Here is a 27,017-nt window from a genome sequence, read left to right as displayed (position 1 = left end):
CTGTCCATGTTATAGCACCCAGATACTTTTTATCTGACTTACAACCTTTTTCCTTTCCAATAAACACCAGGGATGAAATATAAGTGAAAGCTCTAGCGCGCCCTCTGGATGAACTATGTATGGGCTGTATGGTGACTATATGAAGCTATGCAGAACCTTGTATTTAACAAACATTTCCGCTACCATACAAGAAGCTGTATCACTTTCTCTTTATTCACTATAGACCAGTGCTTCTGACCCTTTGAGGAAGGCACCGCTGCTCAGACACAGGTGGGCAGCTACACACACTGTCTGCCGTAATCTGCGGCATGGCAATATTCCGTACTTTAATTTTCTGTTCTATTTTTATATAATATATTTCTTGGTTGGTGAGGACTTGGTCAAAGAAGATCGAAGGTCCTTGTACCGTCCAAATAATAGTGATGGGCCCAGACAGTGCCGGATGAGCAAAAGTTCACTACCACTTGTACGTTAAAAGTCAGCATAGATATATACTGCACAAATAAAAAAAAGCTGTCCTGTATTTTATTTCTGAGAACACTATAGCTGAAGGGCTCCACTACAGATATCAGGGATAAGTTGTTTTTTTGTTGTTGTTATTTTGCTTTTTTTCCCTCCAAACACTCTGTGTATCTTATTTGTGACTTTCATATTCTTCTAGAACATGACACTTCCAGAAGCTCCAGAGTTCATTTACTATCATCTTTTTTCATGAGCTTTCATTATCTAATAACAAGAACAGTCACTACAGCAGGGAAAATGAATATATTTAATTTAGGTTTTCGCTTTCGCTAGGAAAGTAAACGTCTTTGTCAAACAACCATAGTAACAGACAATGAAGTCGGCTTCTGCAATCCAGCTGATCTAAGAGGCTAAGTAATGGTGGGCATTACAACCAATCTGCTAGAAGTACATGGAAGTTTAGAAAGTAGCTGCTAATATATTTCCTTTTATACATGTTTACAAGAAGCAGTCCAAACTGCAGAAAGTGGAAGTGCATTGTGCATTGTCCATTAAGCTTTATTTATACTCATTACACAAATATACGTGCAGGTTAGACAGTTCAGTAATGTTCCATTATTTCCTCCTGGTCTGCAGCTCTGATTGGTAGGAAAATTAGCTGAGAGATGTAGCATTTTAAAGAGTGCATTATCGATAAGGATATATAACACTTAAAGTCTCAAGGCTATTGAGAATTGTTACAGGAGTCCCCTAGTCTGTAAAACATGGTTTATTTATTTTTAAAATGTGGAGAATGAATGTTTTTCATATCTACTCCATAACTAGTATAGTTCCTGTGCCAAGAGCTTGCCCGAGATCTTAGAAAAATTGGATTGTGTCTGTAAGTGGTTGGTTTATAGACTTGTTTGGCCATGCATTTGTGACACATCTTAGAGATAAGAGATGGCTTCTACCCAGGGCTGTGGAATTGAGAGTCGGAGCCCATGTTGGTAGAGTCGGTGTCATGGAAATTGAGGAGTCGCAGGTTTGGCTTACCAACTCCACAGCCCTGCTGCTACCTAGAGATCAGACTCTGGATATAGGAAATACTGTATATTAGATGTCTATAAAAGCTTAATCTGCAGGATTCAGAGGAGTATAGGGTAGTCATAAAGGAAATTGGGAAATACTATAGGCACTCAGGTGGAAAAAGTCTAAAATATATTAATCATCTTATTAATACAAATATTTTCTTATAACGTCCTTATGCCCACTGTTTTTTTTTTCTTAACCTGTGGTGGGTGTTTCAAATATGTAACATGTCAATTTCTCTTGCTGTTACGCTGAGTTTTATGTGTAGATTTTCCCAATAGAATTGCATTAGATGCAGACAATTTGCAAATATGTTTTTAGTGCGTTTCTGCTTTATATGTAAAGTTTGGTCAAAGCCAAATACCAGGAATTATCAAAAACAAAGCAGCTTTATGTGATACAGAACATACAAAGAAGATACAAAATTCACGTTATAAAAACACAATGAAAAACCACAAGTAACCTGATTTACCTAATAAGTTCAGAAATGCTGCAGAAAATCTGCAGCCTCAAAAACTCACTAAAAGCTCATGTTGGGAATGTAACCTGTAAGGTGATTTACACAACTTCGAAATTGATGACTAGGAATGATTGGAGTTGGAGCTGAGCTGCAGTACCCAGCAGCAGCCATTAAACTGTGTGAAGGGGACATGTTCCGCTACATCCTCTGTTTACACCTGCCGATACATACTGCTGATCAGCGAGACTGCCGAGCACCCGCCAATCCGATCTTGATGACCTATCCAATGGATAGCTTATCAATAGCAATGTATGTGAAAACTCTTTAAAAATGAACTAAAACTTCTTGATCACACAGTACAGATGCCTCTACTTGTCTAGCTTATTGCCAATTCTAGTCTAAAATACAATGATTATCATCTTTTTTTACCTTGCAAAAAAGAAGGCTAAGAGGAGACTCTACAAATATCTGAAGGGATGTCACAGTGTAGAGGGATCATCATTATTCTCTTTTGCACATGGAAACACGAGAAGCAAGGGAAGAAACCAAAAGGGAGAAGATACAGATAAGTATTGGAAAAAAAGTTTTTGACAGTGAGGATTATCAATGAGTGGAATAGGCTGCCACGATAGGTGGTGAGTTCTCCTTGAATGGAAGTCTTCACACAAAGGCTGGACTGACATCAGTCCGAGATGGTTTAGTGAATCCTGCATTGAGCAGGGGGTTGGACATGATGACCCTGGAGGTCCCTTCCAGCTCTAATGTTATATGCTTCTATGATCTACAGAGAATAAATAACAAATGACTGCATTTGTCTATGCGGTCTTCAGATTTTTATTGCACAAACACTGGTTGTATAATAAGATAAGTTTTTTTGCTTTGTTCTACAACTTTCTTTCATTACCTGAAAGAGACTTATCCATTGTATGAGCCATATAACATATAACATATTTAATGAGACATACCACCCGTGTGCAGCTACAGAAGTATTCTGTATCGTTCTCCACTACAAGCTGTTTGTCTGTTCCCATATTTACTTATACAATCATTGAGATTCTGGGGCTATATTATACACCATCTATCATACACTTCTGTCTTATAATCAATCTATATGGTAATGTGATGGAGGTATTACTCAACAGGGGATAACATTATTATTCACAGATAATTGTAAGGATTCTTATTGATTAATAAGGAAGAAAACTTCATCAACTAAACCACTGGTGCATTAAAAGATTGTTTCTTTTGTTATATAGTTTAATATTCATGTGTATATTTAATTTACAGTATCATGTAAGCAAGAAATTACTATGTATTATTCCCTTACTGACTGGGTGCCTACACGAACCTCCACTTACATGTTAGGAAACTGTCTAAATAGCAATTTAATATTATAGAAGCACTCCCAGCAAAAATGTGATCTCCTAATGTTTTTTAAATTGGTATGTGATGTTATGAAGGTGCGTTAAAATAATTGCCGATCGCTATCTTCCCTGTTTCCAGCATCACTCCTGTCTTATTCAGGGTCACGTGACTTCAAATCAGACCCACCGGTCCACACAGGTGTTTTTATATGTGGACTGGAAGTTTTTTCACAATGTAATTCTTTAGAGCCGCACTCTCACTCTTAGGATACAGAAACTTACATTGGTGGAAATAGTACTGCCCCACATCACCGTCCCTGTGTGAGTCGGAAAAGTTGAGCGCTCACGTGGATTAGATGCCGGTCCGATGCTGGTAACTGGGGATGATGGCGATCACTAAGTATTTTAACACAACTACACTAAGTTACAGACAGACATATTTAGAAAGGATTAAGGGTTAAAAGTGTTAACAGGAGTTCTGCTTTAAAGGGAACCTGTCACCAGGTTTTCCCCATATAAAGTACAGCCACCAAAATTAATGCCTCTTTTCCAGCATGCTAGTAACAAAGCCTCCTGTAATGCAACTGCAAGGCAGTTGCACGCAACCTCCACCAGGGGGAGCAGGTAAGGGAAAAAAGGTAGCACTCACCATGTAGCACCACAGTGCAAAGCACGGAGCACCACTAGTAGGCGGGAGAGTAGTCAGACAGGCCGGTCAGCAACAAACAGGAAGGCAAAGTACCAGAGGTCACAGCAATCACGTGGTCAGAGACAAGCCAGAAATCGGAACCAGACAGGAGCGCGAGATTTAAAACGTAAGACGTAGTCGGGGTACGAGCCAGAGAGTCAAAGCCAGACGGGAAACGTAGTAACAGAGACGGAAAGCAGGAGACAGGTTTCAGAATTCCAGCTGAGTCATACACTGTAGGAAACCACCAAACACAACAAGTCAGGGATAGGGAATGGGTCAGGCAGAAATACGGGTAGTCAGAGGCAGAAGGATCGCTAGTAGTGATGAGCGAGTGTACTCGTTGCTTGGGTTTTCCAGAGAACGCTCGGGTGTCCTCCGAGTATATTTTAGTGGTCGGAGATTTAGTTTTCATTGCGGCAGCTGAATGATTTACAGCTACTAGCCAGGCTGACTACATGTGGGGGTTGCCTGGTTGCTAGGGAATCCCCACATGTAATCAAGCAGGCTAGTAGCTGTAAATCATTCAGCTGCAGCGATGAAAACTAAATCTCTGAAGCAGTTACAAATACTCGGAGGTCACCCGAGCGTGCTCGGGAAAACCCGAGCAACGAGTACACTCGCACATCACTAATCACTAGGGTATACGGGTCAGCTGTTCAAGCCAGAGACTGGAACTATCACTGACAAATGCTACCAGGAATGGCACCAATAAATATTCACCCACGAACAAAAGAGAGGCAGGAAAGGTTAATCCCACCATAACCAGGCCTGGGAAAGAAAAGCAAGAAGCAAACCCGACCTGGATCATGACATTTCCAATCCAGTCTGCAGGTCCCAAAAATATTTTATATCATAGTCACAGATGGCGTGGTCTGGGCTGATGGGCCTCTTTGGTCTTGACCCGGTGCCTCTTCATTCACTCGTTGTCCTCCTTCCCTGGTTGCGTCATCCACACGGTTTCCCCAAATCACGCTGCTGCACAAGCGCACTAATTAGGGCAGAGCAAAGAATTGTAGTGCACATGCACCAACTTTACTTACGGGTCATGGGCGCTCTTTGGCCTTTCCTGGCACATGTGCATTACAGTACTGTGGTCTGCCCTCAGCAGGGCAGAGAGAAGTGTGCTTACGCAGGAAGGGAGCCACTGTGTGGATGACGTAGAATGCATCATCCACATGAAGCAGGGAAGGAGGACGGCGATTGAAGGAAGAGAGGAGGCGCCGGATCATGACCAGAGACGCCCATCAGACAAGACTGTGCCATCCATGAGTATAATAAAAGTATTTTTTGGCATCTGTAGAGGGGATTGGGGACTTTTGTTTACAGCATTCTAGTATTCTGTAAAAGAGGCCTTAATGGTTGTAGCTGTACTTAATATGGGGAAAATCTGGTGACAAGTTCCCATTAACAAGTATATGACTATTGTCAGAAGCATTCGCTTTACAGACAGGAACAAGCCAATAATAGAGTTGCAGATCAGTGGAGAATACAAATTTTGAAAGTATTAAACTTTTTATAAAGATCTCTATTAGTAAAATTAGAACAAAAGAAAAGTTTGCAGGCTGAATCTTATCTCTATTGAATATCATTTTTCAGTTCTCTACATGCAGCCATCAATGCAGACAATGAATGTTTTCATTCTGGTTGTCCTGGGGATTCTTGGGTAATACGCAGTGATCAGCCATGACATTAAAACACCTGTCAGGTAAAGGGAATAAAACATATTCTTGTGACAATGGCACCTGTCAAGTAGTGAGATATTTTAGGCAGCAGGAAAAAAGTCCAATAGTGTGTTGGAAGCAGGGGAAAAATTGCTGCTGTAATGATATGAGTATTTTTTGACAAAGGCAAAATTGTGATGACTAAAGTGAGTCAGAGTATATTCAAAATGGCAGGTCTTTTGGGGTGTTCAGGTTATGGAGTGGTTAGACCCTGTCAAAAGTGATGTAAAATGACATCTAATGAATAATCAACACAGTTATAGGCATCCAAGACTTAGGTCCCACCTCAAAACTTTACATACTTGAAGGTTCATTGTCAATTCAAATAAGGTAAAAAATATGGACAAAATTTACATTTCTTAATTTCTTTAAATGGGTTTCTCAGTTTCAGAAAACCACTGTCAGCAGACACAGTTTAAAAAAAAACAAAAAAAAAAAGTCGAATTGCTCTGCTCACTTTCCCTGGGTCCAGTGCTGGATCTCCAGTGGGTATTCTAACATAAACCTGACATAAGAAAAGACCGCTCACACTACTATCCCCCTTGTCTATCTAATCTAACACTGGAGATACCAGGGATGCTGAAGTAAAAAGATGCTGCTCACACTGCTGTCCACCCTAGTTATCTGATCTAATACTGGAGATACCATAGGTGCTGAGGTAATAAGAGGCCGCTCACACTGCTGTCCACCCTGTCTATCTAATCTAACACTGGAGATACCAGGGATGCTGAAGTAAAAAGATGCTGCTCACACTGCTGTCCACCCTGTCTATCTAATCTAACACTGGAGATACCAGGGATGCTGAGGTAATAAGAGGCCGCTCACACTGCTGTCCACCCTGTCTATCTAATCTAACACTGGAGATACCAGGGATGCTGAAGTAAAAAGATGCTGCTCACACTGCTGCCCACCCTGTCTATCTAATCTAACACTGGAGATACCAGGGATGCTGAAGTAAAAAGATGCTGCTCACACTGCTGTCCACCCTGTCTATCTAATCTAACACTGGAGATACCAGGGATGCTGAGGTAATAAGAGGCCGCTCACACTGCTGTCCACCCTGTCTATCTAATCTAACACTGGAGATACCAGGGATGCTGAAGTAAAAAGATGCTGCTCACACTGCTGCCCACCCTGTCTATCTAATCTAACACTGGAGATACCAGGGATGCTGAAGTAAAAAGATGCTGCTCACACTGCTGTCCACCCTGTCTATCTAATCTAACACTGGAGATACCAGGGATGCTGAAGTAAAAAGATGCTGCTCACACTGCTGTCCACCCTAGTTATCTAATCTAATACTGGAGATACCATAGGTGCTGAGGAAATAAGAGGCCGCTCACACTGCTGTCCACCCTGTCTAATCTAACACTGGAGATACCAGGGATGCTGAAGTAAAAAGATGCTGCTCACACTGCTGTCCACCCTAGTTATCTGATCTAATTCTGGAGATACCATAGGTGCTGAGGTAATAAGAGGCCGCTCACACTGCTGTCCACCCTGTCTATCTAATCTAACACTGGAGATACCAGGGATGCTGAAGTAAAAAGATGCTGCTCACACTGCTGCCCACCCTGTCTATCTAATCTAACACTGGAGATACCAGGGATGCTGAAGTAAAAAGATGTTGCTCACACTGCTATCCACCCTGTCTATCTAATCTAGTACTAATCTAATAATTTTAGGCCGGGGTTACATTTGCGAGTTCAATGCGAGAAACTCGCAACAAGTCCCGGCACTGCTGCCAGCACTCGGGACCGGAGCATGTGGCTGGATAGAAATACAGGCACTCCAGGACACTCCGGTCCCGAGTGCCGGCAGCAGTGCCGGGACTTGTTGCGTTTCTCGCATTGAACTCGCAAGTGTGACCCCGGGCTTATTGTTCAAATCAAATTATGCGTTTCTGCCGCCACTAAATGGAATCACTAAATAGAAATAAATTCCCATTGACCTCAATAAAAAAAAAAATGAATATGAGCTAAATTCCAGGAAAAGCTCAGAACTGTCCTCAGGTATCTCCATCAATTTTATAGAGAATAAATGGACCGATGGCGTATACCCATGGCTACTGCTCCACTCCTTGTTTTGGGAAGTCCCAGGAGTCGGACCCTCACAGATATGCAAGTTATCATCTAGAATTTGGATAGGTGATAACTTATAAGATTGAAATTAACCTTTTAAATTTTACTTTGAAAAAGCAACAAATTGAAAAATCTTGACTGTTTTTTTTTCCCTTTAGGCCTCTTTCACACTAGTGTCGTGCACTGCAGGTCGCTATGCATCGATTTGCAGAAAAAAACGCATCCTGCAAAAGTGCTTGCAGGATGCGTTTTTTCTCCATAGACTTTTATTAACGACGCAGTGCGACTCATTGCCACACGTCGCAACCGTCTTGAGATGGTTGCGTCGGACCGTCGCCACCAAAAAACTTTGCATGTAACGTTTTTTGGTGCGTCGTCTGCAGCATTTCCGACCGCGCATGCGCGGCCGGAACTCCGCCCCCTCCTCCCCACACCTCACAATGGGGCAGCGGATGCGTTGAAAAACAGCATCCGCTGCCCCCGTTGTGCGGCGCTTCCACATTATGCGTCGGTGCGCCGCAACGTCGCATTGCGACGTGCAGTGCACGACGCTAATGTGAAAGTAGCCTCAGACATATACATAGAGCTTCCAAAGATAATATCTAAAAAAAAAGCCACCGAGACGTGAAAAATAAGAACTATGCTGATGCACGTATCCATCTGTTTGGTTTCTCTGTTATCTTTATGTTCAGTTGCATTTGGGAAGACTATGGTGACCCCTGTGCATATTACAGATGCAAATGGCTCGGATAATAGTATGCTATCTTACATGGTGAATATAAAGCATGAACACACTAAGGCTACGTTCACACGTTCAGTTTTTTCATCAGTTTTTTTTCCTGTCCTGTTTTGAAAATCCGCAGCTAAAATTCAGCGCTGATTTTAGCTGCGGATTTTGATCCTTTTTCTTCTGCGGATTCCACTGCGGGTTTCCAAATGCAGTTTCCTATTGGTGCTGCTGGAAACCCGCAGCGGAATCCGGAGAAAGAATTGACATGGTACTTCTTTTTTCCGCAGGCAAATCCGCGCGGATTTTCCTGGGGAAAAAAGGATCGTCGGCACAGCGGATTTTGTTTTCCATTGGGTTACATTGTACTGTAACCTACATGGAAAACGGATGCGGATCCGCAGCTGAAATTCCGCTCCGGATCCGCACCAAAAAACGCACCGTGTGAACATAGCCTAAAGCCCCAGGATATTTTAGGATGATGATCTCTGTTTTTTTTTTTTCTTTTGCATTCTGGCTTCTTAGCTTCTTAGCAGTCAATGAAACAAATTAGAATATGGCAGAACAAGTATATATCTGCAAAGTTTGTATCAAGAAGCGCCTCTTGTCAACTTTTTCTCTGTAGTGCAGTCCCTCATGCATAGTGCATCCCTGGCGGTTGTGGGTGGTGGTGGTCATAATGAGGAACGATAATGCAATTAAGATTTCAATCAATTCTACATGAGTTTAACAGCAGGCAATTATGCTGCTTAACAGCTGTTAAGTGAGTGTAATTGCATAGTGCAGATCACAGTTTATCAGATTATTACACACAGTTGAGAACAGTTATGTATGGAAGGTAAACAGAACAACACTACATATTTTGAGACTTGCAAAAACTAAGCCTTGAGCATTACTAATTATCCTTCTGTTTTTATTCAATACAGTAAATGTTTTTTCCTTCCTATGAATGCCTTCTTTGCACATCTCTGTGGCAGCTCTGCTAAGAAAGAAGATATATATCTGAAGGTGTAAAAACATAATATCACAAGTATTGTTTGCACTTGTTATCTGAAGTTCTGGGGAAACCTCCCCATACACCCACTAAGCTTATTTGCTGATCACTATGCAGACACTAGGCAAACACAATAAAAAGTAGGAAGTTGTAATCTGGAGGTTTTGGACAGAAAGAACCAAATATCTTATTCATCAAGACTGACTTTTTGCATACCAGTCTTAAGGTACCGTCACACTCAGCGATGCTGCAGAGATATAGACAACGAGCCGATCGCTGCAGCGTCGCTGTTTAGGTCGCTGTAGAGACGTCAAACACAGCAGCTCCAGAACGATGCAGGAGCGATCCTGTGACGTAACGGCGACTCACTTATCGTTCTCACAGGTCGTTAGCTCCATGTAAATCATTGCTGACATCATTACTTTTGCTGTCAAACACGACGATACACGCCGATCTGACGACCAAATAAAGTTCTGGACTTCTAGCTCCGACCAGCGATATCACAGCGGGATCCAGATCGCTGCTGTGTGTCAAATACAACGAGATCGCTATCCAGGACGCTGCAACGTCACGGAACGTTGTCGTTCTCATTGTAAAGTTGCTGAGTGTGAAGGTACCTTTAGGCTGCCGTCACACTAGCAGTATTTGGTCAGTATTTTACATCAGTATTTGTAAGCCAAAACCAGGAGTGGAACAAAAAGAGGAAAAGTATAACCCCTCCATGACCCGGGGTATTTTCGTTTTTTGGTTTTCATTTTTCACTCCCCTCGTTCCCAGAACCATAACTTTTTTATTTTTCCATCAATATGGCCATGTGAGGGCTTATTTTTTGTGGGACGAGCTGTACTTTTGAACGACATCATTGGTTTTAGCATGTCATGTACTAGAAAACAGGAAAAAAAGTCCAAGTGTGGTGAAATTGCAAAAAAAAGTGCAATCCCAAACTTTTTTTTGTTTGGCTCTTTTGCTAGGTTCACTAAATGCTAAAACTGACCTGCCATTATGATTCTCCAGGTCATTACCAGTTCATAGACTCCAAAAATGTCTAGGTTCTTTTTTATCTAAGTGGTGAAAAAAAGTTCCAAACTTTGCTTTAAAAAAAGCGCCATTTTCCGATACCTGTAGCGTCTCCATTTTTCGTGCTCTGGGGTCGGGTGAGGGCTTATTTTTTGCGTGCCGAGCTGACGTTTTTAATTATACCATTTTGTTGCAGATACGTTCTTTTGATCGCCTGTTATTGCATTTTAATGCAATGTTGTGGCGACCAATAAACCATAATTCGGGCGTTTTTAATTTTTTCCTCACTATGCCATTTAGCCATCAGGTTAATCCTTTTCTTTATTGATGGATCGGGCAATTCTGAACCCGGCGATACCAACTATGTATGTATTTGATTTTTTTTATTGTTTTATTTTGAAGGGGGGGTGATTTAAACTTTAATATATATATTTTTTCAAAACATTTTTTTTTTAACTTTCACCATGCTTCAATAGCCTCCATGTGTTAGGAGGCGAGTTCCCGCCACTGCACAGGGGGAATCTCGAACCATGTCCGCTGCGGTCTCCCATTCTCCTCCAGCCACAGTAGAGCCTGCTCAGCAGAGACGTCGGTCGTAGCTTCTAACTCAAGCTGATACTGTGCGCTTGGTTACTGCTGCCTTTCCAGGCTCTGCCTTTGTAGCCAGTGCTGATCAGCAGCGAGCAGGCGTTTCAGGAACTAAGTCCTGCTTTTCCCATACTGAGCATGCCCATGGGACGACCTCCCATTGGAGGTCGGGGGTCATATGCTCAAGTCCTGTAGCAGTTCCTATTGGACCATTAGGAAGGTCCTTGAGAGCTACAGCTATAAAAGGTTTGCATGGCCGCACGGCCATGCACTAGTATAAACTTGATAACGTGTGTGTGTAGATGAATGTCTGTCGATGGATGAAAGCTCCTTAATCATTCCCATTCCTAGTGATGATGACTGCTCGCAACTGGTGGAAGCTACCTACCGCCCAACAGTGCTACCTGCACACTTAGCACACGTTTCTGCATCTATTTGCAGTGCCCACCTGTTCGGCACCATGCGCAGTCAGTGCGCTTTCCTGACAGCCTGTCAGTGTAGGGTGGGAATTCCCGCTTGGACTCAGCATCTGACTCAGGGCGTCCTCAGGCGCGGGCTCAAAAGCCACCGAGGGTCAGCGCAAGTTCAGTCACCAGTTTAGTGGGGGTGATTCATAGGGATCCCACTAGTGTCTTTCAGCTGCACCCTGTGACTGCTAACAGGGAGCGTATTTATGGCGACTCTTTGAAGCAATAGAGTTCGCTTCCATTCACACTGGGTGAGGTCTAATCCACGTGTGAGCAAGCGTCCATCCGCCATTACTCAGCAGCAGGTGTCATCTCTGCACGGTGGACCCCGGACTGCGAACGCATCTCATATTCTCTAATATTATTATTTGGTGCGTTCCGCCAGTCCTAACACCATGGGAGGCTAGAAGCTGGCACAACTCGATCGGCACAGCTACATAGGAGCGAAGCTCAGATCACTCCTATGTTGCTGAATTCCTGCATTGCTATGATCGCCGACCACAGGGTGGTGCTCAAGCAATCCGGCATCAACAACCATAGAGGAGACCTCTGGGTGTTATGCCGACGCATCACTGACCCCCGATCATGTGACAGGGTCAGCAGTGCGCTCATTTCCGGCCTGATGGCTGGAAGCGTAAGTTAATTGCTGCTGTCAGCGTTTGACAGTGGCATTTAGCTAGTTAATAGCGGCGGGTGAATCGCGATTCCACCTGCCGGTATTGTGGGCATGTCAGCTGTTCAAAACTGTATACTTAGTCTTTACTGGCTATTAAAATGGGGGACCCCCAAAAAATGATGTAGGGTCCCCCTATAATTAATAACCAGCAAAGGCGTGAGAAAGTTCTCCTGCTCGCGGTGCCGTCTGACAGGTCCTTGGAGTTCACAGCCAATGAACTCACTTCACCTATGTGACGTCAGCACGAGCGCAGTGGGATAGCAAATCGACAGTACACAGTTGTAAAATGGATGGCATCGTATGCTGTTATTTATTTTTGTGTATACTCCTTCATTTTTATGGTCGATTTTGATCTGAAAATCGGACTTGTCTCCAGTTTTTTTTTTGCAGATAGGTGATGGGCAAGAAAATTAGGCTTGTGAAAAGGCACATTGACTATGATGGCTACGTGTTCTACAGTAGCTGCAAATAAAAAAAACACAGAACTCATATGCGAAAATGTGAATGTGCCTCAATGTATTTATGCAAAATACTGGTGTATTTGAAGCTCATCCATGAGTTGTCATTGGATAAAAACATTGGGACATGCTGAGCGAATAGCACCAGATTTATTATAACATGTGCCATTTTAACACATTTGGTATGGTTTGTCCATTTTTCCTGACTCCTAAATGCATGCCTCCTATTGACTGGTCTTCCTTATGGTTATAAAATAAGATTTATCCTGTAATTTATACATCTCTTAATTCTTTTCTGGAAAGTTTTTTTGTATGTGGTAGGATATATATATGATACATCCTATTTAATGAAGATAGTATTCATTCTTGCCTTATAAATATTAATGAAGATATTGGTGTCAACACATTTCTCTTTATTACCCAGATTTACAGCTTTCACTTGATTTCCCCCATGGGATGGATGTCAGTGATACTATATCCTCAGGTGTGGGGAAGTGATTCTATAACAGTCAGTGATATAACATTTGGTTTTCAAATAATTTCTTCTTTTTTTCTTACAGCTATTCAATAATTCATATTAATTCACACATTATCCTTGTAAAGAATCTAACTTCTTTGAATTAACATAATACGTTCAGTTGAGAATGAATTTAACCTCTTCATTACTACAAAGGATTCCTTAGCTTTGCTGCAGAAATTAGTGTACAAAGGAAATATGTAATTTGGGTATATTATTATGTGTACATTTGAACTTTCCATACATTAATACAGAGCAGATGATTTGTCATAAGCAGGGGTCATAACAGCTTTGTCTAGTCACCGATTGTAGCAGTTCATAAACCTGTCAGCTTGATGATCATCTAGGTTAGGGGTGCTCAACTGGTGGCCCACGTCTGGATTGGCAACGCTAGCTGTCCAGAGCAGGGAATGCAGGAGAAGGACCTGGAGGTCATCAATGCAGGCGGGAGGAGGAAGAGGCCGGATGATAGACAGGAAGCAGGAAGAGGCTGGAATTGTAAAGAACATGTGAGATGCAGCAGGGCACCAAAAAGCTTCAATGTACCCCCTTAACAAGAAGCTGAAAATGTATCGCCCATAAACCCTTGCCACCAGTACCGACCCACCTGTTATTGCAGCTTTCTTAGCACTTGGTTTATCATTGCCCTATTACACCCTGTTCACATCTCATTTCAGTCTTATAGTAAGCATATGCCATGATAAAAAAAAGCTAAAAAACATCACACAAAAAGGCAACCACTAAAAAAAAAAAGAACAACCACTCACCTACCATCCAGAAAGGGGTTTTTGCTTATAATAAATGCAAAAAGATAAGCCTTGCATAAGGTGCTAGTCACACAGATATTTGTAGTGCACCATTAGGGTGTCTGTTCTTGTGGGATGTACTTAAATAGTGCTGGACAGCCCATGTGATATAATAGTATGGGTGTTACCAATAGACTATAAGCCGGCATTCTGCAGGGTATTGGTATTTTCACCAGTTATCAGCCAAGTGTGGCCTTTTTTTCTGTGTCATTTTTTATGTTCTTTTCAGTAAATTACTTTTTGCTGGAGAAAAGCTACTTGCATGTGAACATGCTCCTACTCAGTGCACATATTCCAACTTATCTTCCAGCTCATTTCTTTGTTTTTTTCTGTAGTTTCTTGTACTTTGTAGAAGCACAGGCATGCCCCTTCCTTTTTGAACTAAGCATTTCATCTATATAGCTTCCCTTGGGCAAGTGTCTAAACAGTCGGGGTTGGGTCCTGCTCTGCCCCCATTTACATTGAGATCGGCTGACACAAGGTTAGGTTTTAACCCCTTCATGACCTTGCCGTTTTTTGCAATTCTGACCAGTGTCCCTTTATGAGGTAATAACTCAGGAACGCTTCAACGGATCCTAGCGATTCTGAGATTGTTTTTTCGTGACATATTGGGCTTCATGTTAGTGGTAAATTTAGGTCGATAATTTCTGAGTTTATTTGTGAAAAAAACGGAAATTTGGCAAAAATTTTGAAAATTTCGCAATTTTCACATTTTGAATTTTTATTCTGTTAAACCAGAGAGTTATGTGACACAAAATAGTTAATAAATAACATTTCCCACATGTCTACTTTACATCAGCACAATTTTGGAAACAAATTTTTTTTTTGCTAGGAAGTTATAAGGGTTAAAATTTGACCAGTGATTTCTCATTTTTACAACAAAATTTACAAAACCATTTTTTTTAGGGATCACCTCACATTTGAAGTCAGTTTGAGGGTTCTATATGGCTGAAAATACCCAAAAGTGACACCATTCTAAAAACTGCACCCCTCAAGGTGCTCAAAACCACATTCAAGAAGTTTATTAACCCTTCAGGTGTTTCACAGCAGCAGAAGCAACATGGAAGTAAAAAATGAACATTTAACTTTTTAGTCACAAAAATGATATTTTAGCAAAAATATTTTTATTTTCCCAAGGGTAAAAGGAGAAACTGGACCACGGACGTTGTTGTCCAATTTGTCCTGAGTACGCTGATACCTCATATGTGGGGGTAAACCACTGTTTGGGCGCACGGCAGGGCTCGGAAGGGAAGGAGCGCCATTTGACTTTTTCAATGAAAAATTGGCTCCAATCTTTAGCGGACACCATGTCGCGTTTGGAGAGCCCCCGTGTGCCTAAACATTGGAGCTCCCCCACAAGTGACCCCATTTTGGAAACTAGACCCCCCAAGGAACTTATCTAGAAGCATAGTGAGCACTTTAAACCCCCAGGTGCTTCACAAATTGATCCGTAAAAATGAAAAAGTACTTTTTTTTCACGAAAAAATTATTTTGGCCTCAATTTTTTCATTTTCACATGGGCAACAGGATAAAATGGATCCTAAATTTTGTTGGGCAATTTCTCCTGAGTACACCAATACCTCACATGTGGGGGTAAACCACTGTTTGGGCACATGGTAAGGCTTGGAAGGGAAGGAGCGCCATTTGACTTTTTGAATGAAAAATTATCTCCATCGTTAGCGGACACCATGTCGCGTTTGGAAAGCCCCTGTGTGCCTAAACATTGGAGCTCCTCCACAAGTGACCCCATTTTGGAAAGTAGACCCCCCAAGGAACTCATCTAGAGGCATAGTGAGCACTTTAAACCCCCAGGTGCTTCACAAATTGATCCGCAAAAATGAAAAAGTACTTTTTTTTCACACAAAATTTCTTTTAGCCTCAATTCTTTCATTTTCACATGGGCAACAGGATAAAATGGATCCTAAAATTTGTTGGGCAATTTCTCCTGAGTATGCCGATACCTCATATGTGGGGGTAAACCACTGTTTGGGTGCACGGCAAGGCTCGGAAGGGGAGGCGTGCCATTTGACTTTTTGAATGGAAAATTAGCTCCAATCGTTAGCGGACACCATGTCGCGTTTGGAGAGCCCCTGTGTGCCTAAACATTGGAGCTCCCCTACAAGTGACCCCATTTTGGAAACTAGACCCCCCAAGGAACTTATCTAGATGCATAGTAAACACTTATAACCCCCAGGTGCTTCACAGAAGTTTATAACGCAGAGCCGTGAAAATAAAAAAATAATTTTTCTTTCCTCAAAAATGATTTTTAGCCCAGAATTTTTTATTTTCCCAAGGGTAATAGGAGAAATTGGACCCCAAATGTTGTTGTCCAGTTTGTCCTGAGTACGATGATACCCCATATGTGGGGGTAAACCACTGTTTGGGCGCACGGCAGGGCTCGGAAGGGAAGGCACGCCATTTGGCTTTTTGAATGGAAAATTAGCTCCAATCATTAGCGGACACCATGTCGCGTTTGGAGAGCCCCTGTGTGCCTAAACATTGGAGCTCCCGCACAAGTGGCCCCATTTTGGAAACTAGACCTCCCAAGGAACTAATCTAGATGTGTGGTGAGCACTTTGAACCCCCAAGTGCTTCACAGAAGTTTATAAAGCAGAGCCATGAAAATAAAAAATAATTTTTCTTTTCTCAAAAATGATTTTTAGCCCACAATTTTTTATTTTCCCAAGGGTAATAGGAGAAATTGGACCCCAAAAGTTGTTTTCCAGTTTCTCCTGAGTACGATGATACCCAATATGTGGGGGTAAACCACTGTTTTGGCACACGTCGGGGTTCGGAAGGGAAGTAGTGACGTTTTGAAATGCAGACTTTGATGGAATGCTCTGCGGGCGTCAGGTTGCGTTTGCAGAGCCCCTGATGTGCCTAAACAGTAGGAACTCCCCACAATTGACTCCATTTTGGAAACTAGACCCCCAAGGGAACTTATCTAGATGTGTAGTGAGCACTTTGAACCCCCAAGTGCTTCACAGAAGTTTATAACGCAGAGCCGTGAAAATAAAAAATGTGTTTCCTTTCCTCAAAAATATTTTTTTAGCCCAGGTTTTTTTTTATTTTTGCAAGAGTAACAGGAGAAATTGGACCCCAAAAGTTGTTGTCCAGTTTCTCCTGAGTACGCTGATACCCCATATGTGGGGGTAAACCACTGTTTTGGCACACGTCGGGGTTCGGAAGGGAAGTAGTGACGTTTTGAAATGCAGACTTTGATGGAATGCTCTGCGGGCATCAGGTTGCGTTTGCAGAGCCCCTGATGTGCCTAAACAGTAGGAACTCCCCACAAGTGACTCCATTTTGGAAACTAGACCCCCAAGGGAACTTATCTAGATGTGTGGTGAGCACTTTCAACCCCCAAGTGCTTCACAGAAGTTTATAACGCAGAGCCGTGAAAATAATAAATGTGTTTCCTTTCCTCAAAAATAATTTTTTAGCCCAGAATTTTTTATTTTTGCAAGAGTAACAGGAGAAATTGGACCCCAAAAGTTGTTGTCCAGTTTCTCCTGAGTACGCTGATACCCCATATGTGGGGGTAAACCACTGTTTGGGTACATGCCGGGGCTCGGAAGGGAAGTAGTGACGTTTTGGAATGCAGACTTTGATGGAATGGTCTGCGGGCATCATGTTACGTTTGCAGAGCCCCTGATATGCCTAAACAGTAGAAACCCCCCACAAGTGACCCCATTTTGGAAACTAGACCCCCCAAGGAACTTATCTAGATGTGTGGTGAGCACGTTCAACCCCCAAGTGCTTCACAGAAGTTTACAACGCAGAGCCGTGAAAATAAAAAATCATTTTTCTTTCCTCAAAAAAGATGTTTTAGCAAGCAATTTTTTATTTTCACAAGGGTAACAGGAGAATTTGGACCCCAATATTTGTTGCCCAGTTTGTTGTGAGTACGCTGATACCCCATATGTGGGGGTAAACCACTGTTTGGGCACACGTCAGGGCTCGGAAGGGAAGTAGTGACATTTGAAATGCAGACTTTGATGGAATGGTCTGCGGGCATCACATTGCATTTGCAGAGCCCCTGATGTGCCTAAACAGTAGAAACACCCCACAAGTGACCCCATTTTGGAAACTAGACCCCCGAAGGAACTTATCTAGATGTGTGGTGAGCACTTTCAACCCCCAAGTGCTTCACAGAAGTTTATAACGCAGAGCCGTGAAAATAAAAAATAATTGTTCTTTCCTCAAAAAAGATGTTTTAGCAAGCAATTTTTTATTTTCACAAGGGTAACAGGAGAATTTGGACCCCAATATTTGTTGCCCAGTTTGTTGTGAGTACGCTGGTACCCCAAATGTGGGGGTAAACCACTGTTTGGGCGCACGTCGGGGCTTGGAAGGGCGGGAGCACCATTTGACTTTTTGAACGCAAGATTGGCTGGAATCAATGGTGGCGCCATGTTGCGTTTGGAGACCCCTGATGTGCCTAAAACAGTGGAAACCCCTCAATTCTAACTTCAACACTTACCCCAACACACCCCTAATCCTAATCCCAACTGTAGCCATAACCCTAATCACAACCCTAACCCCAACACACCCCTAACCACAACCCTAACCGCAACACAACCGTAACCCTAATTCCAACCCTAATCCTAACCCTAATCCCAACCGTAACCCTAATCCCAACCCTAACCACAACTGTAACCCCAACACACCCCTAACCCTATCCGTAACCCTAACCACAAGCCTATTCTTAACCCTATTTCCAACCCTAGCCCTAATTCCAACCCTAACCCTAAGGGTATGTGCCCACTTTGCGGATTCGTGTGAGATTTTTCCGCACGATTTTTGAAAAATCTGCAGGTAAAAGGCACTGCGTTTTGCCTGCGGATTTACAGCAGATTTCCAGTGTTTTTTTTGTGCGGATTTCACCTGCGGATTCCTATTGAGGAACAGGTGTAAACCGCTGCGGAATCCGCACAAAGAATTGACATGCTGCGGAAAATACAATGCAGCGTTTCTGCACGGAATTTTCCGCACCATGGGCACAGCAGATTTGGTTTTCCTTAGGTGTACATGGTACTGTAAACCTGATGGAAAACTGCTTCGAATTCGCAGCGGCCAATCCGCTGCGGATCTGCGGCCAATCCGCTGCAGATCCGCGGCCAATCCGCTGCGGATCCGCTGCCGATCCGCTGCGGATCCGCGGCCAATCCGCTGCAGATCCGCGGCCAATCCGCTGCGGATCCGCTGCAGATCCGCGGCCAATCCGCTGCAGATCCGCGGCCAATCTGCTGCGGATCCGCTGCGGATCCGCGGCCGATCCGCTGCAGATCCGCGGCCAATCCGCTGCGGATCCGCTGCCGATCCGCTGCGGATCCGCGGCCAATCCGCTGCAGATCCGCGGCCAATCCGCTGCGGATCCGCTGCAGATCCGCGGCCAATCCGCTGCGGATCCGCGGCCGATCTGCTGCGGATCCGCTGCGGATCCGCGGCCGATCCGCTGCGGATCCGCGGCCAATCCGCTGCAGATCCGCGGCCAATCCGCTGCGGATCCACTGCGGATCCGCGGCCGATCCGCTGCGGATCCGCGGCCGATCCGCTGCTGATCCGCGGCCGATCCGCTGCGGATCCGCGGCCGATCCGCTGCGGATCCGCTGCGATCCGCGGCCGATCCGCTGCGGATCCGCGGCCGATCCGCGGCCGATCCGCTGCGGATCCGCGGCCGATCCGCTCTGTGTGCACATGCCATAACCCTACCCCTAACCCTAACCCTACCCGTAACCCTAACCCTACCCCTAACCCTACCCCTAGTTCTAACCCTAACCCTAGTGGTAAAAGAAAAAAAAATATTTTCTTTATTTTATTATTGTCCCTACCTATGGGGGTGATAAAGGGGGGGGTTTATTTATTATTTTTTTATTTTGATCGCTGTGGTAGAACCTACCACAGCGATCAAAATGTACCTGTAACGAATCTGCCAGCCTGCAGATTCGGCGGGCGTACTGAGCATGCGCCCGCCATTTTCCAAGATGGCGGCGCCCAGCGAGGAGACGGCCGGACACCGGGAGGATCGGTAAGTATGAGGGGGTGGTGGGGGGGTGGATCGGAGCACAGGGGGGGGGGATCGGAGGACGGGGGGAGCGGACAGGAGCACGGGGGAGCGGACAGGAGCACGGGGGAGCGAACAGGGGGACGGAGGGGGGTACCTGACAGAACGGACGACTGGGGAGGAGATCGGGGGCGGTGGGGGGGGCCAGTACATGATTTCCAGCCATGGCAGATGCTATTGCAGCATCGGCCATGGCTGGATTGCAATATTTCACCATTTTCATAGGTGAAATATTGCAAATTGCTCTGATTGGCTGTTGCACTTTCAACAGCCAATCAGAGCGATCGTAGCCACGTGGGGGCAAAGCCACCCCCCCTAGGCTGAAGTACAACTCCCCCTCTCCCTGCAGATCGGGTAAAATAGGAATTAACCCTTTCACCCGATCTGCAGGGATGCGATCATTCCATGACGCCGCATAGGCGTCATGGGTCGGGAAGGGGTTAATAATAGAAGATGGGAACATCCCGATTGGGTGCACCTTGTTACAGTGGGATGGCATTTACGCTCTTATGATTAAAATAGTGTTAACTAAGTGCCCTGTGTCATTTACATTTACTATTTACGTATTTATTTACAATAGGGTATATTCATATTTTGTTTTTATCTTGGGTTGTATCTGTTGACTGGCCATAGTGTGAATATGCTCCTACACAGTGCACATATTTCAGCTTATGTTCTGGCTCATTTCTTTGGTTTCACTATATTTGCACGATGTCGGCACTTGATCTCCCAGGGCTCTTGTGACATTGTAATGTCATGCGAGCCCTGCAGCCAATCAGCAGCTGCTTCATTCTCATTTCCTTCTGACAAAATTGACAAATAGAAAAAGTGAGAGTGCGTTGCTACTCTCTAACTTCCTCCAGATGTCAATTTGTGAGGTACGTCCAAAGGAGGTGAAGGTGAAGCTGCCACTGACTTCAGTGCTTGCGTGATATAACAATATCACAAGAGCCTCAGGAGAGTAGGTATTGACATAGCTGGAATGGTGCTTATACCGGTGGTGAGAAGTTGTCACTTTACAGGAAGGAAATGTGAAAAGGGGTTGTCTGAGTAGTGGTCCCTTTAAAGGAAATCTGTCACCAGGTTTTTGCTATCCTAGCTGAGAGCAGCATGATGTAGGGTCAGAGACCCTGATTCCAGTGATGTTTCGCTTACTTATTTTCCAGTTCTCTGAATGCTGAGCTCTGTATAACCCCGCCCACACCACTGATTCGCAGCTTTCTGCCAATGTCCAGTATACAGAAAGCTGCCAATCAGTGGTGAGGGTGGGGTTATACAGAGCTCATGAATATGCTTGACTACAGAAGCAGGTTTACTATTGTTTAATGATAGAACAGTGATTTTATCAAAACTGCAGCAAGTAGCCCAATAAGTGACACATCGCTGGAATCAGGGTGTCTGTCTCTACATTATGCTGCTCTTAGATTAGGTGTCAAAGACATGGTGACAGATTCCCTTTAGTAGAAAATTGGATAATACATATATGACAATCTATATACAATTTACATATAATTGTCCTGGAAGTATTGTACAGTATATATATATATAGCATGTGTCTGCACTGTTAGATTACCTAGGTGTTATTTTAGGACTTGAATAGCTGCTACATGATTGCTAACATGGAAAATCCCATTAGTAGAGAGATAACCTTTACATGCAGTGTTTCCTGGTAGTACGAGTCGTCCTACTACATTTAAAAATGAAAAACTCACATATAAGGTAACAAAAGTCTAAAAGTTGCACATGCAGGAGCTAAATAAAATAAGTGCCAAATGTCCTAAAATACTGATCAGGACATGGAAAAACCCTTGAATATATGTTCTTGTAATTTAAAAAAACAACAACAAAAAACCCCGATGCAGCAAAAAAGGCATAGTTGTGAACGCAGTCTTATGGGGTTATCCTATGTGAAGCGGAGAAGATGAGTGATCATATCGTGCTAAATGAAATAAAAGTGTGTCAGTCTCTGAATGAGTGATTCATTTGGCGCAGAAGAGTGTTTATACAAACCTTGCATTAGGTACCACGCCAACGTGTAGTCAATGAGTGGCCATGCTATGTACTTTGCGTTAATGTTAAGCAGGTTTGGTTATCACCTGTCACACCTGTATATGCAGAACTATATAAGAGCATTAAATGCACAAGATTCCAGATATTTACTACGGAATGGAAGATCAGACATGAGTAGATCACTGTGGTGAGGCTCCAGCTCCATCCCTCACTGCTACTTCCACTTTATCTTGTAAATGTAGTTCCTGCTGTAATTACAGGGAAATGGAGGAAAGTGGCTCTTTACAAATATTATCCCTCATACAGTTTCTCATTTGATCCCTGTCATATGCTTTCGTCTGAAGAAAAGAACAAGAAAGACAAAATTGACTTAGTATTCTAGGACTCTCCTCTCTTGTCTCAAAGAGTTTGCCGACGCTACAATGTATTCTGATTTCCGTTCTTTCAATTTTCAGGATTTCCTATGAAGGTAGAAGGAATCATTACTAATTATTCTTCTGCTCCTAACTGTCTTTTATATCAATGTGAGTCATGATGTTTCAATGCGAAACCTTTATTCCGAGAACATGGCAAACTACTTAATTGAAAGCCGAAAGTGTTGCGAATTTGTTGAAGCAGTCACACCAGTGTGACACTTTGAATGCTCTTCACATCACACATATTATCTCGGGACCTATTCGCTAACATTTTAGGCATTCTCCTTCTTTATCATAATTGCAGAGTGTCACATTGTTCTGATGGAGATAGATTTAGAACAATTGTTGATTGCAAGTTCTTTATGAAAACAGAGAGAATGAGCGACAAAGAGCACACATTGAAATTCTGCAACGTACATCACTCATCCATCATAATTTAACAAATGGAAAGGCCCCAGACAAGCTGCCATCCGTCATATCTATTTAACTGCACTCCAGAGTGAATTAAATTGTATTTAACTACCTTTATGTTTGGCATGTTAGCGAGAAAAATCATCCTGGCACAAAAAAAATATGTCTTCTCTGAAAAAGTTATTGTCGCCACTTGTATGATGAGCTCTTTCAGGTCCTCGACAACATTAAGTGCACTTTGCTAGATCAGGGGCAGGAATGTTTTACGGCAATTTAGAAAAAGTGGAGAGTAGACAGCACAGTTCTGTCATTTTCTGTACATACCGGGAGATGCAGGAAGGCAGACTGAGCCAACGAGACACGAACAAGGTGTTTGTCTTGTGATAATAGCCTGTCAGCTCTTCAAAGTGATAGCTGTCAATAAAGCCCGGATTTCTCATTAACCTTGTTGAGTCTTGTTAGGATCTCATACTGACACTTAGCGTTGGTGCTGCATACACTTAAGGCTAGATTCCCACCAGGAGTATTTGGGGAGTTTCCCATGTTGCAGATTTTCTACAGCATTGTTGCACCTATTAGCTAAATTGGATTACCTACATATTTTTTCATTCAGTACTTTTTTTTCCCACTTTGCTGAATCTGTAAGATACTGCATTTTTTGCACAGCAACAATGCACAGTCAAAAACTCACCAAAAATTCATCCTGGGAACTTACTCTAAAGTTTGCTAAACTTAGAAATCAGAAAAATGTTTAAGGCACAAGGCCCGATTCACGATTTGTCTTCCGGTATTTGCTGATTTTTTTTTCCCACCAAATTCATCAAAATAGAGCGCGCAGTTCATGAATCTTGTGCAGAATCAAAATTGGTCTTTGTTTCTGTCTATAACTTGTTTTGCAACTTTTTTAGCTCGAAAAGTTGCATGTTCCACGGGAATTTCGCAAATATTGCTCCAAATTTTCAGGCGAACAAAAGAAACCTCCTGGGGTGGTAACTGGAGTACATACTTTGTGCTAAATTTAGCAACTTTTCGAAAAGTCGTGAATTAGGTGAAAATATCTAGAAATCCTAAACTCCACAGTGACACACTAAATAAAAACAGATGAAAACATAAAAAAGTGACTTTAAAAAAAGCACAAACAGAAAATGTTATGTTAAGCAAAAAATACACAAAACGCTAAAAACTCTGAAAAAACATGCAAAAAACAGGCACAAATTCAGTAATGGACTGAGCCCTAAATTTACACACTAAGTATTTGTTGTGTTTTTTTTTTGTTGCAGTTATTCTTTATTAGGCCCGGGATCACACATGCGAGAAATACGGCCGAGTCTCGCATGTCAATACCCGGCATTGTCGCCGTCACTCAGGAGCGGAGCGTGCGGCTGCAGAGCAATACATGAAGCCACACGCTCCGCTCCAGAGTGCAGGCGGCAGTGCCGGTATTAACATGCGAGACTCGGCCGTATTTCTCGCATGTGTGATCCCGTCCTTAGGCCACGGTAAGTATTTGGTCAGTATTTTCCATCTGTATTTATAAGCCAAAACCAGGAGTGGGTGATAAATACAGAAGTGGAGCATATGTTTCTGTTATACTTTTCCTCTGATTGTTCCTCTCCTGGTTTTGGCTTACAAATACTGAGGTCAAATACTGAACAAATACTGAGGTCAAATACTGACCAAATACTGAACGTGTGAACATGGCCTTAAGGTTACTTGCATTTTGCAGCTGCGGATTTTGTCTCTTTTTGAATAAAACTACTTTGTATTGCAAACTTCCTGTTGGCTCAGTAACATAGCTTCGATAAAACTTTATTGATATAGTCATGTGCAGATTACATACATTTTTTACTGCATTGCCACCACTGAAACTAAATAAAAACACGTGCATTTTTTGTCCAGGAATTTTCCACATATCATTTAAGTTTATGGGACAATTGATGTCCTGTGGATTTCAGAATCCCTCCGCCAGTCAATTTCTGCGGAGTCCAAAAAACTCAGCAAAGTGACATGATTTTTCTTTAAATCCCATACACTTTTCTGGAACTGTAATTTGCTGTGATTTTTTTTGCTCACACAAATATGTAGCAGTAAATGCACACACAATACTTATTGTGGGAACATAGCCCACTATTACTTTCTATAGTGTTCATATCTGACATTTGTGCATAGAGAAAAGGCAAAAAGCATAGCCACAATAATCATTTGCAAGGAGTAAAGGAACTTTATATGCGGAGATGGTCACCTGATGATTGCGCATGCAAACCATTAATTGCCTAGTGTAAAAATGGTTTCTATATCACCTATGCAGAAATAAATATATCAAATATTTAATTTATTAAATAGACATAAGAAACAAAATTAAGAACCACGTACAACAAAAGACATGATTGAAAAATATATATAAAACCCGGGAGAGGACGTACTTCAATGGAAAACATGGGCTGTATATCATATCTTAATAAAGTATACATCATATAATGAATAAATATCAAGTGATCAGGAAAAAAAGAGGCTATCCAAATATTGCCCATGCTTTATACCACAATGCCAAATAGTAAAGAACCCGAAGTGGATGGCTTTATAATCATAAGGATGGATGTATGGGGCATGCTACAGCCGCATTCACACCACTAGATTGCGCGTTTCACTGCCTCTTTTCTCAGAGATATATTTAATATATTTATTTCTGCCTAGTTTTTCGATACAGTGTTTAGTTATATATTGTATGGTGGTGTTTGTGGGCTGTTACATGATTTTAGTACCATAATTTTTGAATTTCCTTCTTACCTACTTGTCTTAAAATGTTTTTTTTGTCTTGAAAGTTGTCTTCTACTTCTGATTTTAAACGCTTTTTAAACCCGAGCACCCTAATGACGTGATTGAACTTCGGTTTCTTCGGGACTGAGGCAGCGATTAGAACACCACCTTAGGCCGCGTTCCCACAATGAGTATTTGGCGCGTCTTTGATGCTGCAGACTTTCTGAACCCTATACCTAAATTAGATTACTTGTTGAGATGAACTGATAAATTGGACTGGACTTGAATTCTACTTGAATTTTACAAAAATCCGCATTTGCCAAAATGCCAATTTTTTTGTAAATCACTTCCATGTGGATTCAGCAATTTTTTTTTTAATTCTATAAATCCATCAACATGATTTTTTTTTTATTTCCTATATTCACATCTCTGGCCCCTCCGCTCCTCACAGCCACCTGTCCGGTCCTCTTTGTGTTTTTGGATCGCCCTCAATAAAATCCTTGGCCTTTGCTCACTAGGTTGAGGCTTACCGGGTTTGCTAGTCCTGGGTGGGGTCTGTGCATGTGCCCGCAAAGGTCATGACCCACACCAATGTGATATATATGACGTCACTTCATACGTTGTGACCTTTTGGGTGCATGCACTGAACCCTCACAAGCCTAGCAAACCAAGAAACGTCAGACCAGTCAGCGAGTGATGTTCAGGGATTACAGCTCGGCCAACGGTGATTTGAAGATGCAACGAGGACCGGATGGTGGCAGTGAGGGGTGAGTGGTGAGGTGAGTGTGCGGATGTTTTTATTTCTTTCTTGTTTTTGCATATTCCGTTTATTATGCTATGATATTTGTACAGACCCCAGGGCATAATAAGGGACATTACATTTCCTTGGGAAGACTGAGCAAACAGGTGAATTCAAATTTTGTCTGATCTGCTCATCTCTAGTTACTTGCATTTTTTATTAAATTCTGAGTGCATTTTTTATATTTGTTGGTATTGCAGTTTTTCTGCTACGTACTTGTCTCTTTTGTATGTCAAGTTTTAAAGAAAACAACTTTTTTTTAAAACTTCCTGTTAACATTGGTAAAACTTTATTGATAATGTCAAATGAGGATTAGATGCGTTTTTTCCCGCTGATCAAATGTAGTTTCCTATGTTAATAATTGCAATGTATCTGTAATGATCGGATCTCCTATGGATGATCTGTATGGGACCCATTTCTTTTTGCACACTCATAGACATAAATGGGTAAATCGTAT

The 27,017-nt window shown here is 42.6% G+C and overlaps 1 protein-coding gene across 5 annotated transcripts in view; it reads left to right on the top strand.

Moving 5' to 3' along the window:
- Nucleotides 1–27,017, top strand: part of PTPRM (protein tyrosine phosphatase receptor type M) — a 995,903-nt gene that overhangs the window by 170,618 nt on the left and 798,268 nt on the right. Inside the window, exon 1 of one of the 5 annotated variants that reach the window (XM_077270227.1) lies at nucleotides 26,402–26,540. The exons of the other annotated variants lie outside the window; for them this stretch is intronic. The gene's annotated coding sequence lies outside the window, so the exon portion shown is untranslated. Of the gene's footprint in view, nucleotides 1–26,401; nucleotides 26,541–27,017 lie in introns of those variants that run through there. 5 annotated transcript variants of the gene reach the window in all.

Source organism: Ranitomeya variabilis, chromosome 6 (genome assembly GCF_051348905.1).
Source record: "Ranitomeya variabilis isolate aRanVar5 chromosome 6, aRanVar5.hap1, whole genome shotgun sequence".
NCBI lineage: Eukaryota > Metazoa > Chordata > Amphibia > Anura > Dendrobatidae > Ranitomeya > Ranitomeya variabilis.
The sequence above is the reverse complement of the archived record's forward strand: the minus strand, read 5'-3'. Positions and strand labels throughout refer to the sequence as shown.